The sequence below is a fragment of the Cryptomeria japonica genome, chromosome 8 (genome assembly GCF_030272615.1).
Source record: "Cryptomeria japonica chromosome 8, Sugi_1.0, whole genome shotgun sequence".
NCBI classification, from domain to species: domain Eukaryota; kingdom Viridiplantae; phylum Streptophyta; class Pinopsida; order Cupressales; family Cupressaceae; genus Cryptomeria; species Cryptomeria japonica.
The window spans coordinates 506,813,473-506,825,028 of NC_081412.1; positions in this window are offsets into that span (position 1 = coordinate 506,813,473).

An 11,556-nucleotide genomic window follows, 5' to 3' on the forward strand; every position below is an offset into this window, starting at 1 on the left:
CTTGCAGGAAGGGGTTATCATTTGAAACAACCCAAACTACTAACAATTTTGTTGCAGGGCCTTGGCTAGGGTTTTGTAATTTTGTTGTGTGCCTTGTTTTCATAGATTAGCAAACACTTCAATTGGTGCACTAAAATTGAATCATTGTCTTTTGTGTCTTGAGCAATAGGCTCTTTTTGTTTAATCTTTAGAGGGCCTGTCTTCCCGTGTGGTCATTAGGACTACTAGTGAGAAGAGAACGACCCAAGTGGTAGCGAGGAAAACCCACCTCATCCAAACCACTATAATCAAATGTATTCATGGTGAAAACTATGGATAACGTGTGCTGATTAGTTCATACCGACACTATGTCTCCCCATAAACCCGTTTGATCAAATTTATTTGATCATTTGTAGGGCGTAACCCCTACCGGCTGGGAGCCTTCTGTATTTACAGAGCTGAAAGTGCCGCATGTATGGCCACACGAGCGGATGCCCTTACTAGCACCTCTTTGTTTTAGATGCCCAAATCCTTCTAGTTGTTGAGGCAGGAGGTCGGACCTCTGGTAGCGGCCCACACACATACGGTTCTTAGTAGAGATACAAAGTTCGCCATGGGGAGTTTTCATGGGGACTGATGCTTGGCTGACCCGAGAAGTGAGTGCCGAGGGTGGAGCCAGTGAGGTCAAGCATCTAAGTATCCGCTCTGAATAGCGTAGCCTCGGGGGTAAAACCCTATGTGGGATCAACAACTATTGTCTTGGCCAGCCCTAAGATTTGTGCTTGTCTTATGCTAAACACTCAAACATTCAAGACAAAACAACAAAACATTGTGTCTTTTGTGTCTTCAAGTGTATGCAAAAACTTTTTACATCAAACAACACACTTTTGGAGTCTAAACAGTTTGCAAACATTGAGTCATCAACATTGTGTCCTCTTGTCACAAAAAACAGTCGAAAAATCAGATTTGGTCACAACAAAACAACTTCACAGATAGGAAAAATTGCACTAAGGTTACAGAAACGCGTCTGTGTCTGTTCAAACCACGTCTGTGTCGGATAAGCGCGTCTGTGAAGTACAGAATAGCGTCTGTGTTTTTATCAGCGTCTGTGTCAAACAGAGAGGCGTCTGTGTCAGATAATCGCGTCTGTGAAGTATACAGAGGCGTCTGTGTCAGGATTTGAAAACTTTAACAATCAAGCAAACAAAGAAAATCAGTTTCGGCATACTTGAGCTTCTTAGGTTGTCTCTTCAGGTTTCATCTAGCATTCAGCCTGTTCTAAGGTCTCACACAGTCCATCATTGCTTCACATCTCATTTTACATTCATACTTGTCTAAACTTGAGTCAAAAAGGTCACTTGCTTGTCCTCACTATACTTTTTTTCAACACACTACATACAACAACACTTTGCTAAGTGGTCCCTCATCAAGGTTTCTTACCTTTGGGTCTCATTTGGTCTTACTTAGAGTCAAGGTCAGCTTACCTCATCAAGAGAAACTATCCTCTCTTTGGAAGTCACACCTACTCTACTACTTACATACTTGGTCTTACACTTTGGACATTGCAAGTACACCTCAAGATTCATTTACACTCCATACAACTCTTGGTCTTCCATACTCCTTTCATTTTTCATCTAGTCTTTCACATATTGGTCTAACACCTAGTTCATGGTTGAAACCCGCCTTCAAAAATCTAGGAGAATAGCTAAAGAAGCTCAAGAATCCGTAAACATGAGTTCTTATGAGTATGACAATGATCTATTCTACAATCCTGAGCACACTACATTACCAGACATGAATGTTTATAGACACAATCCAAATGTGGAAAGCGCAAACACTATAAACAACAATGCTACACACAATGACACAGTGGACAACTCTTCAATACTATCAACAGACATAGAAGAATCCATAATGAATCCTCAATTCAATAGATTGGTTGAAGAGATAATGAGGAGAGATCGACAATACTTTCTAAACATGATGGCACATAGTGGAGTTAAAATACCTCATGACTTTGACATGTCTCAACTTATGGAAAGTTGACCTTCACAACAAACTCAATCCAACATGGATCAAAGGAGACCAAATAGTGGAGGAAATAGAGGACCGAATAATATGATGCCAGAGTCACCATCAGCTTTGCTTCAAAAGTTAGCAATCCCACATACACAAGCTCAAACATATGATACTTATACTCAAAGACCATCATGGAGGCCTTATGCTCAAACACACGCTCAAGGTATGGATCAACCAAAACAAGTGGATACTCAAGGACATCCGCAAAATTTTGACACAAGGAGACCTCATGTCAAAATTGGGGGCAACACAATGGAAAATGAAAGGCCTATTGAATATGGTTTATACACACAAAACAGATATGGGGCTCCCCAACATGAAGTTATGACAAGTGCTCCATACATGTCGCAACAATATAGACCTCCATATGGACATGTCTACGATTAGTATCATCCATATATGCAACAAGCTCCTCCTCAAATGGGCGTTTCAAACATGGGGTATGCTACAAGAAATCAATCTCCTCCCAAGAATAATTTGGAGCAACAAATTAGAGATCTACAAAAGAAAGTGGAGGACATGAGTACATCAAAACCTACATACACTATGAGAGATATATGTCCTTATCCCTTCAATAAGAGCATTCCAATGCCTCCATTTCATCCACACTTTGTGACACCAAAATTTGATAAATATAGAGGGAGAGGAGACCCCAAGGCACATATAAGACAATTCTTCACAGCTTGCATTGAGGTAGCGGCAGAAGAAACATACTTGATGAGGTTGTTCCCACAGAGCTTAGGCGATCAAGCTATGGAATGGTTTTCTCAATTACCTCCTGGTATTAAGTCATGGGGCGACTTGGCAGAGGCATTCATTCAGCATTTCTCTTACAACATTGAAACAGATGTCTCAGTTACTACCTTGTGCAATACTAAACAAAAGGAAGGAGAATCTTTCGCAACATTTTTACAAAGATGGAGAAACTTAGCTAGCAGATGCTCTTGCGAAATCCCGCAAAAACAAATGGTGGAGATGTTCACACAAAACGTTAATAAGGCTATTGGCTATGATCTCAGAAAAACTTGTTTGTCTACATTCAAGGATGTCATTGAAAAGGGCCTAGCAACAGAAAAGGTCTTAATTGAACAAGGAGTTATCAAACTATTCAAAGAAAACAAAGAGGACTTCAAAGGAAAGGACAAACCAAAATTTTGGAACAAGAACAAGAACACAGTTAATGATGGTGTTGTTGATGCCAACACAGTGAGACCCAAGTTCATCTTTTCTGGATCAAGTTCTACCAACAATCAAGTGAACAATCAAACAACTTCTAAACCGCAAAGGAAGTACACTCCATTGGGGGAACCACTTGAATCAGTATTCAAAAAGCTTGTGGCAAACAAAGTGATCACAGTTCCAGACTTTCCTCCATATGAACTGAAGGTAAAACTAAATTGGTGGAATGATGATGATTATTGTGAATTTCATAAGAGCAAGGGTCACAAGACAGGTAATTGCCATCGATTGAAAAACATTGTGCAAGATCTCATTGACAGAGGAGATATTGAGATTGAGGGACATTCATCTAATCAAGAGCATGAGGTGTTTAAGGAACCATTCCCAAAACATGACAAAGGAAAAGGCAAAGTCACAGATGATCAAGCCAATTACACTAGAGCACCTTACAATTATGATTCTACTATCAATCACATCTCAATGGACAATCATATCTCTACCATTACTATCAAAAACAAAAATCCTGAGAATCCTTCTCAGAGACCCAAAATTGTCCTAAAGGGTGTGGGATCTTCGTCCGAATCTACTTCTGAATGTCATGTTACAACCCGTCAAGGTAAGATTACATTGCCAGGTGCCTCCACTAAGAATACCAATCTTTCATCAACCAAGCCTGAGTACGACCTTGTAGAACAACTAGGGAAGACACCTGCGCTCATCTCCATTCTTGAGCTCTTACGTATATCTCCTGCACATAAAGCTATCCTTGACAAAATCTTGAGAGATACTGCCGTCCCTACTGATCTGAACGTGGACCAGTTTCAAGCCATGGTGGGATACCTATCCGTTCCACACTCCCTCACATTCACAGAAGCCGATGATGCCTCCATAAGTCAGCCACATAATGCACCTCTACATGTTGAAGCCTTCATACATAAACATCGAATAAAGCGAGTCCTGATAGATGGAGGAGCAGGTCTTAATATTTGTACATTGAGCACCATCAGACAATTGGGATATTCTGACAAAGCTGTGAATGCTACAAACCAAATCACCATTAAGGCTTATGATGATGAAGAGCGCTCGTCCAAGGGCACGGTCACCTTACCACTAAGAATAGGGCCAGTCACAAAGGATGTGGTTTGTCAAGTCCTAGATCTAGATCTCACATATAACATATTGCTAGGACGTCCGTGGATTCATGAAATGAGGGCAGTCCCATCAACATACCATCAATGCATAAAGTTCCCTCACAATGGAGTCGAGGTAACGGTCAATGGTGATCCAAATCCATTCATATATTGTAATAACTTGAGATCACATACTGAGACTATCATTCCCAGCAATCGTGAGGCTACTCCTTCGTCAGCATATATTGATCCTGAGTCATTAAAGCCCTCGACATCCAAACAAGGTGAACTTAGAGCCAAGTTTCAAAAAAAAGGCATGGGAGAATACACTCTGAATCAGACAATGTTTTTACGACAAGTCATGACCTCTCCCAAGGAATATGGGAGGCCACATCCTAACAAGCAAATCTCCATCATGATGCTCAAATGGGATCCTACCATCTTTCAAAAATGGGTTGAACTAGAAGAAGAAAATTTATATAAAATGCTCTATAAGGACGTTGAAGAGGACACACATGATCAGATTATTATACCCTGTGAGAACTATGGCAAAGGCTTCAAAATTCTGCAAAGATTCGGGTATGATGGAAAAAGCCCTCTCGGACTACGCAAAGAAGGTGTCATGGAGCCCTTACAACCTGAGCTAACTACAAGAAGGGAATGCTCCAAGGGGCTTGGTTTTCTGAATCCCAGACTACATAATAAAAGAACAAAAGAGGTATGGCGAATTAAAGTTGCCGAAGTTCAACAAGAGGATTACTATTCCACAGACTCCAATGAGTGGGAATGGGGTTCAGACAAATCCTCCAGTGACTATGAGCTCACCGAGACATTTAGAGAGCCAAATGAACCTACAGAGGAGGAGGAATTTTACAAAAAGTTCAGAGTTGGTCAAGAACCAACCCATAAGGATCCCGCACAAGCTTCGTTTCAAGGTCCTAGGTCAAAATCACATAGGATGAGGACACCTGTCCCAGAAGGCTCTACTAGTGATGACAATTTGGATTCGCTCACGATCGAAACTGATGAGGAGAGTGCCATCGATGATCTCGACGATTACCTTGACATACCTAAATATAACCACATCTTCACTATTAGCCTTGCGAACTCTGAAAACACTAATGACCTTCCCCTTGTTCATCCTCAACTCATTGACTGGGATCATGAAGGACCAGCACAATTTGATACATTTCAAAATGACGAAGCTATTATCGACTATCTTGGCATTCGAGATGATCTTCCCCCTGGAGACCACAAAGCAGGATACACCATAGAGCTCAACAACATAGCATACTTTGGTGAGGGTGTCGGGTCTTCTAGTCGCAAAAATGTGAAAATAAAAACAAAACAAGGGTCTTATGGCGAAAACCACACTGTGGCGCTATCTGACTCCAAAAAAGTAAAAAGAAAGGACGTATCTGAGGGCGAAAACCTCTCTGAGGCACCCGAAGATGGAAGGCTCGACATTCTCCCAGCATCATATGAAGAAAAATCATCCATGTTGGTAGAGGAGACTATAAAGACAAACATTGGTACAGCAGAGGTTCCACACAACATATTCTTGGCACAATCTTTGACAGAGGCCGAAAGGGAAAAATTTATAAGCTTCTTCAAGGAACGACAAGTCAACTTTGCATGGTCATACGCTGATATGCCTGGACTGGATCTGGATTTGGTTATGCATCATTTGACAGTTAAACCAGGGGCAAAACTAGTAAAGCAGAAATTAAGGAAAATGCATCCACAAGTGGCATTGCTAGTCAAGGCAGAGCTGGAGAAATTATTGGATGTCGGATTCATACGCCCAATTGATTATCCCGAATGGATCTCCAATTTAGTACCTATCAGCAAACCAGATCGCAATATCAGAATATGTACAGACTTCAGAGATATCAACAAGGCTTGTCCAAAGGACGATTTCCCATTACCAAACATTGACTTGATCGTTGATCTCACAGCAGGCCATGAAATGTTATCTTTAATGGATGGATTTTCTGGATATAATCAAATCAGGATTGCACCTGAAGATCAACATAAAACATCATTCACTTGTCCATGGGGAACCTTCTGTTGGAATGTCATGCCCTTTGAGCTGAAAAATGCAGGCGCCACTTATCAAAGAGCGATGACCACTATTTTTCATGATCTCATGCACATAACAGTGGAAGATTATGTTGACGATCTTTTGGGAAAATCAATAGACAGAGACACACACTTGGACATACTTTCAGTTGTCTTTGATAGGCTGGAAAAATACAAGGTAAGACTAAATCCAAAGAAATGTGTCTTTGGAGTGACCTCCGGGAAGCTCCTAGGATTCATTGTGTCTAAAAGAGGAATAGAAGCTGATCCAACAAAAGTCAAGGCTATCTTGGACATGCCGCCACCCAAGAATATCAGTCAACTTCGATCTTTACAAGGGAGACTCCAGTCTATACGAAGATTCATTGCACAACTTGCAGATAAGTGTAACCCTTTCCAGCACCTGCTACACAAAAACACCAGGTTCAAATGGGATGAAAACTGTCAACAGGCTTTTCAGGCGCTCAAAGACTATCTTTTGAACCCGCCAGTTTTGATGCCACCAATTCCAGATCAACCATTGCTACTTTACATATCGGCTACTCCGACAGCACTGGGGGCACTCCTAGCACAACAAATACCTAACGGCAAGGAAAAAGCAGTCTACTATATCAGTCGCACATTGGTGGGATATGAGCTAAACTACACACCAATCGAGCGTGCATGTCTCGCTGTGGTCTTTGCTTCACAAAAATTACGACATTATATGCTCACTCACAAGACTAAGTTGATTGCCAGAATTGATCCACTAAAATATCTTCTCAACAAAGCTACGCTTACTGGGCAGCTGGCCAAATGGGTAATGATTTTGAGTGAATTCGACATTGAATACGTGGACAGAAAAGCTATAAAAGGACAAGCAATTGCAGATCAACTGGCAGATGCTCCCATGATAGATGATGCTCCTCTACAGTCAGAATTTCCAGATGAGTCCATTCTAACAATATCACCTGCAAAGCCATGGCAACTATACTTTGACGGCTCATACACACAGCATGAGGCAGGAGCGGGTATACTCTTTATAACTCCCCAAGGCGATTCTATACCAAAGTCATACCGCTTATCATTTCCTTGCACCAACAATATAGCGGAATACGAGGCATTAACAACTGGGTTAAGAATTGCAGTTCAATGGAAGATCCAAGAACTTCGTGTTTTTGGGGATTCTCAACTTGTCATCCGTCAAGCAATTGATGATTATCAAACAAAAGATGAAAAACTAATGCCTTAGAAACAACTGGTAGATGATCTGAAATAGCACTTTGCAAAGATAGAGTTTGAGCAGATACCAAGAGAACAGAATCGCGCTGCTGATGCCATGGCTACAATTGCTTCGCTCATTGATCTACCGCAAAATGAGACCTACTATGAATTCCTGGTAGACAACCTGCTGATTCCGTCATATGAGATCACTCCTACGGAAATGATATGTGTTGTTGGTCCTGAATCCCAATTATATGGTTCCATATTCACATACCTTCGCGACAATATCTTACCTCCCGATCTATCGAACAATCAATGCTGCACTTTCATTCGCCAATCCTCTAGATACATCATTTTAGCAGATATCCTATACCGACGAGGTCTAGATGGCACCCTTCTTAGATGTTTAGAGAGTGACAAAGCTCAGATTGCATTACGAGAAGTGCATGAAGGGATATGTGGCCCGCATACTAGTGGTCCTACCTTGGCCAAGAAACTCATCAGGACTGGATATTACTAGCCTACTATGGAAAAAGATGCATGTCAGTTTGTCAAGAAGTGTAAGCAGTGTCAAATTCATGGAGACCTCATACATGCACCAGCACAGGAACTACAACCACTTGCATCTCCTTGGCCCTTTTGTTAGTGGGGACTCGATCTCATAGGCAAGATTCACCCTCCTTCCAATGGACATAAATTCATTATTACAGCCACAGAGTATTTTACAAAGTGGATTGAAGCCGTGCCTCTCACACAAGTTACTGGGAAACAAATCGCTACCTTCATCCTGAACTACATCATCTGCCGATACGGGATTCCTACTTTCATTATTACTGATAACGGGCGTCCTTTCAAAAATCAGGATGTTCGTGAACTCTGTGAGCGCTTCCATATCTCTCACCGTTTCTCCACACCATATTACCCCCAAGGTAATGGCCAAGCTGAGGCGTCTAACAAAACAATTCTTAAAATCCTTAAAAAGACAGTCGACAACGCTGGCCGTAACTGGCATATCCAACTCAATCTTGCACTTCGGGCCTATCGCACAAGTGTTCGCACACCTACAGGAGCTACACCCTACTCACTTGTCTACGGCGCTGAAGCCATCTTGCCTATTGAGGTCGAGTTACCTTCTTTACGGGTCTCTTTGAGAAACATAATCAACGATGAAGATTACAGGGTCTCTCGCCTACAAGAACTAGAACTGCTGGATGAATGAAGACAGTCCGCTTTTAATCATCTCAAGGCTTACCAACAACGAATGAGTCGTAGCTACAATCACAAAGTCAAGCCTCGCACATTTGAGGTAGGTGACTTAGTCCTCAGAGAGAACCCCAAGAATCAGCAAGACAGAGATAAGAAGGGCAAGTTCGAACCAAACTGGCTTGGTCCTTACATCATTACAGCGGTATATGGATCTGGGGCATATCAGCTCTCAACTACAGAAGGTGAACCCTTAGAGGATCCTATCAATAGCATGCATCTTCGCAGGTTCTACACATAAGCTCTTCGGAACATCCAAATTTCAAAAATACAAAAAAATCAAAAAAATTATAAAACAAAAAAATCGTTACTTGGTGAAAACCTGGCAAACAGGCGCCTTGTGACAACAAAAAAATTTAAAAAAATTGAAAAAAAGTAAAGAGAAATAATTTCGTCCAACGGTGAAAACCACTTCGGTGGCACCCTGGGCAAGTACCATGGTGAAAACTGGGTCACCAGCGCCATGCGTAGAGACTTTGCTCCTCTCTCCTTCAGGATTCTCTTTCATTCTTTCACTTTGCACACACTCACAACCTATTCGTTCACAATAAACTTACTTATTCCCATCATGGCTTGTTATTGATCTACCTAAGATTGGTTAGCCATCCATAACCCCCCCTTTTCACTCCCTTTCCATCCATAATAAATCAGATCCTATCTGTGGCTAAGGCAAATCCCACGTCTAGTAATGGGTGTGGAACTGAGAACATCACATGTTTCGAGGAGTATAGTTTCTTCCAGCTTCCTTCAGGCCATTCGCGCACAATCCGCAATAAAGCAACATCTGCATCGCCAGTCCACAATAAAGTTTCGTCTTCTCCATAATAAAGTATCAGTTTCATGGATTCAGTCAGTTTCAAATGAGACACAGCAGCAACAATGAGCTTCAACAAAATCAAATCTTTCAACAGACTCAGACAACATATGGTTCAGTGCTATCTATCCTTTTTGTGAAAGTGAACATTGTGACCACAATCGAATAAGACTTAAACAAGTGACAAGAGACACTAAACTTGAGGACTACAGTGGATGTTGGTGTCGAGTCTTGGTTTTCTTTTGATTTTATCTTTTTGGTGACATGTCTTTTAGCTTTTCCAGGATGTCTTTGACTAGAGATTCTATCTCTAGGATGTCTTTGACTAGAAAGGCGAGGATGGGGTATCGTCACCTATTTGTATTTGCTATCTGTGGATTGTCTCTTAGTAATGCTATGACTTGTCCAAGGATATGAGGACACTGTGAGTCTAGTATGAACTGGGGCATTCCTTGTTTGTGACTGTCTTATCTCCATGCAAACAGGTACAATGACTTTCTGGGCCGAACAGATGCCTCGATTGTCATAACCTACTTTCCATAATAAGCTCAATGATGATAACGCACAAGAAGCTCTTTCACGTTCATATCTTCTGTCTTCCATCCCCCTTTCTTGATTGACTTCCATCGTCCTTCTCGAGTCCGCGTAGCCCGCTATCACATGACTGAGTATAATGACACACCAAAAACATTTACATTTCATATAGTTACACCTACATCACCACATATAAGCATTTCCTACATACATATAGATATCACAATTGCATCACATCCTGCATACAACACATGTTAGCACACCTCACATTTTCATTATGTAAATAATCATTTGCATTATCATATTCATTTGCATTACATACATTCACATTTGCATCATGCATCACATATACAACATCAAAGAACAAAAATATTGCATTGCATCATATAAGCATCCATATCATAAAACATGCATCACATAAGAACATCTCATCACATAAGGTACACATGCATATAGCTGCCGCAAAAAAATGATGAATCATCTCTCATATATATAATCGAAAGTGTCATAATACAATGATGTCAAAAGAATCATATGGCTACAAAATCACCCGCAGGTGTCTACAATACAAAAATGGTACATATACTGATACAAAGGGGAGCCCTCTATGGCTGTGATGAACTCCCTCCCTCGGAGCCGCCTGGCCTCGACGGAGTCTGAGCTCTAGATGGTCCTGCTCCAGGATCCCCCTACCTGTCTAGTGGTGGTGGTGGAGGACCCATGACCCCACCGCTGGATGCCTGCCTCCTACGACTCCCTCCCATAGCCGTCGTTGTGCACGACGATCTATGGAAGCTCCTCGCCCGCTGATCTGCTGGCACGACACCATAGTACAGATCCCTCCAGTAGGCGATCTCCTCTCCGGCTCGCAGCACATATGCGTAGCCTGCCCCTGCATCCTCTGCTACCCGCCTCCCTGCCCTCAGAGCTGTCTCGACCTCAGTATATCTTTGGATGGCCTGGTCTCTCTCCCGCTCTGTGTCCCTGAGCCTGATCCTGAGGCGATCCCTCTCCCGCTCCAAATCCGCAATCTCGTCTGCCTGGCCCTGGCAGATCTCTCTCAGCCCTAGCAGCTCATCCTCCTCAGGATCACCACCCTCAGCCTCAGCCTGTGGCTCCTCCTCTGCAGGTGCCTGCACCTATGCCTCCCCCTCTACCTGTCTCTGCACCTGTCCCTATCCCTGCACCTGTCTAGGTCCCTGTGCTTTAGGACCCTGTGCTGCTGGTACCTGTAGGGGCAATCCACCTCGACCCCTCACTACCTGGGCTGCTCTCTCCTGTCCTCCCTCCCTC